Source organism: Euphorbia lathyris, chromosome 6 (assembly GCF_963576675.1).
Source record: "Euphorbia lathyris chromosome 6, ddEupLath1.1, whole genome shotgun sequence".
Taxonomy (NCBI): Eukaryota; Viridiplantae; Streptophyta; class Magnoliopsida; order Malpighiales; family Euphorbiaceae; genus Euphorbia; species Euphorbia lathyris.
The window spans coordinates 16033856-16039269 of record NC_088915.1 but is presented as its reverse complement, the minus strand read 5'-3'; positions in this window follow the sequence as shown (position 1 = coordinate 16039269).

The window sequence follows — 5414 nt, the reverse complement described above, 5'->3', positions numbered from 1 at the left end:
CTCTGGAGTATTGCCGATGTGGTGGACTCAGAGGGAGATTGGATTTGGTCCAACTTTGAAGCTTACCTTAATCTTGAGTCGCTCCTGAAGATCCGGGGAGTTAAAGTGAGCAGTGAGGAGGGTGATATGGATAGGCATTATTGGGCCCTTACGAATACCGGGGCCTTTTCTTGTAAATCTACTTTTGAAGCATTCTATATTAACTCGGATTATCCTCCTTCAGCGGATTGGAAGAGCATTTGGGCCCTGAAGGTTCCCTATCGCATTAGGAGTTTCTTGTGGCTTGGGGCTAAGGACAGGCTGCTCACTAATGTGGAAAGGAAAAGACGCCATTTAATGGAGGTTGATACTTGCAGTAGATGCAAAGATCAGGCTGAAACTATTTGCCATACTCTTAGGGACTGTGAGAAGAGTAACAAGGTTTGGAGGGAAGTCCTTCCGAGCTATTTGCTTCTTAAATTCTTGGCCTATCCTGGCAAGGATTGATTTATTGATGGGGTTAAAGGTTGATAGGGGTATTTTACCCCTATCTTTTAGCATGATTTACGGGTTGATTTTGGATAAAATAAATAAGTTTAATTACAAAAATAAAGTGTTTTAATAAAATAAAGAAATAAAAATAAATCTCGTACTTTCTGTTAATTTTCCATGCTTTTGATTAGTTTAGGAAATAAAAACGTCAAGCTAACTCGGCTCGCAAGATTTGTATTTCAGGTACGAGCAAGGAGCAAAAATCTACTCAAATACGCGGGACGTATAATCCTTTACGCGGGGCGTAAAACATGTGTCAGCAATAATTGCCTTATCCGCAGGAGCCATGTGGAATTGACTCATCATATGCGGGGCGTATGACACATGTCGGCAATAATTGGCCTAATCCTGAAAGTCAGACTGCACTGTCTCCCTGAGTCAACTCTGCGTACGCGGGGCGTATAACCATACACGCGAGGCGTACTAGGCAATTCTTCAATTATAAAAACTCAGAGACTCTTTTACGTGGGGCGTACTTCAGCTACGCACGGCGTAAAAGCCCCAATTCAAGCAATAAAACTTCAGAGACTCAAACACGCGGGGCGTACTTTAGCTACGCAGGGCGTGCTTGAGACAACAAGACAACGAATTGGTCCACATGCAGGAGATTTCTGACGGAATGGGCACTTACGCGGGACGTAGACCACCTTACGCGGGGCGTATCATGGGATTTCTGCACCAAATAATGTTGCTCCATACTTGTACTTTGTGAAGTTACAAACTTGCCCTTTGCTTGATGTCTATAAATAGGAAGCCCTTAAACTTCATAAAAGAAAAACCCAACCAAGAAATAATTACACACTAGAGAGCAACTATTCTTGTTTTGTTGCTTGTTGTAGTATAGATTCAGTTTTTGTAGCTAAACTCTCCACCTCGAGAGCTTGTTCGGTTGTTTCGGCATTCCATCGAAGTTCCGCTCCACCATTCGTCACCAAGCTCGAGAGTTCTACCCCCACGACCTAGGAGACGGCTTTGAGTCCGTTTAGCTAGTTTCAAGGGCGGATTCTCCCCTTTTTACGTGCTAGTTAGCTTGTACTCTTCCTATGTACTAGGCTTGGTTGTATTCCATTTATATACATTTCATATTTATAATTTCATGATTTATAATCTCTATTTCCCTTTACGTGTTAGTGTTTGCTACTTGTTTTGATATTGATAATTGACTATTGTGTAGGAGAACGCGATTTCCAACGCCATTCGGGTTATCCTTAGGGAGTTATATAGGTGTTGCCCTACCGGAAGTGAAAAACCGGAAACCGTAGGAATTGACAAACCACGGAACTTACGGGCCCTAGTTTCTAATTCCCCCGCATTAGACACGCCTTGACTAGGAATTACGTAGTCTAAGTGCTTCACGTGTCGGTCCTACTATACTTAGTCATCTTTGCAAGAGTAAATCATTATCCGTATACATTTAGAGTCATTATTTATCGTGGTTATAACTTATCGATATTCATCCCACTTCATAGGGTTTTAGCTACACAAATCTGAGTCGCCAATAGTTAGGATAATGTGTAGTTGTATCTTACTTCACCCCAAAGTAATCACCGCTTAAATAACATACGAAACCGAGTCGTCTAATACTTGTAATTATAAATCCCGTGGATTCGATACCCGGTCTTAACCGGATTATTACTTGATACGACGGGGTACACTTGCCCCTAAGTAGTCGTAGCGTCTAAGTAGAGTCAAGAGCAATTTATAAAGATCACATTCATAGACATAGAGTCCGCACTCATAATATATACATTTCGTCATTAGAAACTCTACCACTAGGCGTCGCGCTATCAAGTTTTTGGCGCCGTTGCCGGGGATTTATATTTTCTTGCAATATTAGACAAAAAACGTTTTATTGTTAGTCTAAGCATTTGTACATATTACTTTCTTTTTATGAATAATTTATTTTGTTTCATACTAATAATCTTCTCCATGGTATCATAGTTGTCATCTGTGGGACGATCTCATGGATGACGAATGTTCGTACCAACAATCTCCCTCGCAATTTGATGTGGTAATCTCTATCCTTAAAGATATCCAAGTGAGATTATCTAACAATGAGGCATATTGCAGGGATTTGGGAGATCAAATCACTAGATTGACGTCTCGTATTGGTTCAACCGCGGACGAATCAATTCGAGACGCCAATCCGGGTGGTCAAATTGTAGGGGTCGAGTTAATTGAGCCCTCTCAAGATGAGTCCGCAAGTCATGTAGGATGTCTCAACTGCGAGGAGCCAGAAATCCTAATCGATAAGCCGGTTGTGTGCGGGCCCATGGAAATAAATCCAAAGCTAGAAGAGTTTGAGGTTCCTTCTACCTCGAAATATTTCACTCTCTTTGAGCTACCCAAGGAGTCAAAGAGGGAGCAAACTAAACTCTTCAATAATTTCTTTAAATATAGTTTTTGGTTTTCATTAAATTTCTTTGAATCTAACAATCCGTTTTGTAGGTACGGATTGTTCATTCAGGAATTTGCATTTCTAACGCGAGAGGAAGCATACACCTAGGAGGAAACGCTAAGTCGAGCTCACCGACTATAACGTAGCGCTTCTTGGGAGGCAACCCAAGCTCGAATAAGGGAGTTTTTCTTTCCCAGCTTTTATTTTCCGCATTTCGTTTTCCTACCGACTCATGTCATTTCTTTTAAATAAAATAAAATAAAAACTCAAAAAAAAATAAGAAAAAAAAAATCAAAAGGAAAAGGAAAACAAATCCCACTTTTTCCAAAAATAAGCCGCGCGGGGCGTACTCCATTTTTACGCCCCGCATGTCCACCGTTTTTCTTGTATAAATGGCTCAGAGATAGAAACACGCGAGGCGCTCCTCTTCATGCACCTCGCGTATTTGAGTCTCTGTCCAAAAACGGCTCAACATGCACCTCCTACGCGGGGTGCCCCCTGGGCACGCCTCGCATAGGACCTAACTCTAAGAGTCCTATTTTGTCCTTCTTTATTTTTATTTTTGTTTTGTTTTCTTTTTGCGACGCCCTTGGAATAGGCGTCATTTTAATAACGCGGAGGGCCGTGCAACCCCGCACTCTTAGTTTGGTTTGCACTAACAAAAACAAAAATAAAAATAAAATAAACAACAAAATAATTAAACTAATTTATTGACTCTTCTAATTTTTCCCAACACGCTATCCCTCCTTCGGAAATTAATTAAAGTTCCGTTATTTGTCATCAAAAATAAAAGACGTCGACACAAGGGGATGATCTAATTAAGGAATTTTAGTCTTGGTTTTGAAATTAGGGAATTTGTGCAAAGCTTAGGTTAGTACTAAACTAAGGCATTGAGTATTAACCCAAATGTTATCTCCATAATGAACTTTGAAAAGGCAATAAAAACGGGATAGTTGAGAATTTAGCGAAAACTTGATAGTACACAATTTAAACCCGAATCTTTATGAGGTATTTGTGAGCCTAAAGGAGTTCGTACGAGAACTCCAATTCTTTCCCAATTTTTCGAGAGCTTTGACTTCACTCGACTCATAGAATTTGCATCCAATACCGGGTTAAGTACACTTATTTTTGGTAAAAAGGAAATAGATGATAAACCGAACCCACTTAGGCTAATTTTTCTTAATTGATTTTTCTCGTTTTCATCAAACATTAGGAAAAGACTTCGAGCCTATTAACCAACTTTTTTTGTTAATACCCTTTTTAACATTTAACCCTTTTTCCTTTTGTTCGAATACCGACAAAATCAATTTGCACCCAAATCACTCGGAAAAAGTCACGGCCTCAACAATTAAGTATCATAAGCTTTCAAAAAGTCGTTTTTGTGCCTCTATTGAAACAAAGGATACAATAAAAGTAAAAAGGCATTCTCAAGCTCCACCTGAGCAATTTTGAAGTATATCTTGTAAAATTCGCTAAGGCCGAAGCAAAATACGGTGCGATCATAAGTCGATATTTTGGAACTTGAGTCTCTTTAAACTAACCACTAAAGAAGCCACCCACATTACAACCCCCCTCCGGGTTCATTTTTAATGTTGCTTAACCATATTTTAGGAGGAAAAACCCGGATGAAAATGCAAATTCAACATGATCTCGAGTAAGTGCAAAGAAGAGTGCTAAAACACCGACCCACCTAAAATTGAGCGTAAGAGCGAAATCCCTTGGTGAGGTACTATCGGGTTCTCAAAAGATAATCAACCCCCGTTAATATTGCTTATTAAATCTTGATCATGGAGGTTTCAAACAAGTTTCGTACTCAATTGTTTGCGCAGGTACTTACTGAAACCTTTGCACAAAACCATAACTTTGAAATCACGCACTTGGCAAAACCAACCTTCGGTTTGTTTCTTAATTTTCTCAATCCTTTGTCTTTCGATTTCTTTTACTTGAGGACAAGTAAAACTTTAAAGTCCGAGGAGGTTTGATAGGGGTATTTTACCCCTATCTTTTAGCGTGATTTACGGGTTGATTTTGGATCAAATAAATAAGTTTAATTACAAAAATAAAGTGTTTTAATAAAATAAAGAAATAAAAATAAATCTCGTACTTTCTGTTAATTTTCCATGCTTTTGATTAGTTTAGGAAATAAAAACGTCAAGCTAACTCGGCTCGCAAGATTTGTATTTCAGGTACGAGCAAGGAGCAAAAATCTACTCAAATACGCGGGGCGTATAATCCTTTACGCGGGGCGTGAAACATGTGTCAGCAATAATTGCCTTATCCGCATGAGCCATGTGGAATTGACTCAGCATACGCGGGGCGTATGCCTTCCTACGCGGGGCGTATGACACATGTCGGCAATAATTGGCCTAATCCTGAAAGTCAGACTGCACTGTCTCCCTGAGTCAACTCTGCGTACGCGGGGCATATAACCATACACGCGAGGCGTACTAGGCAATTCTTCAATTATAAAAACTCAGAGACTCTT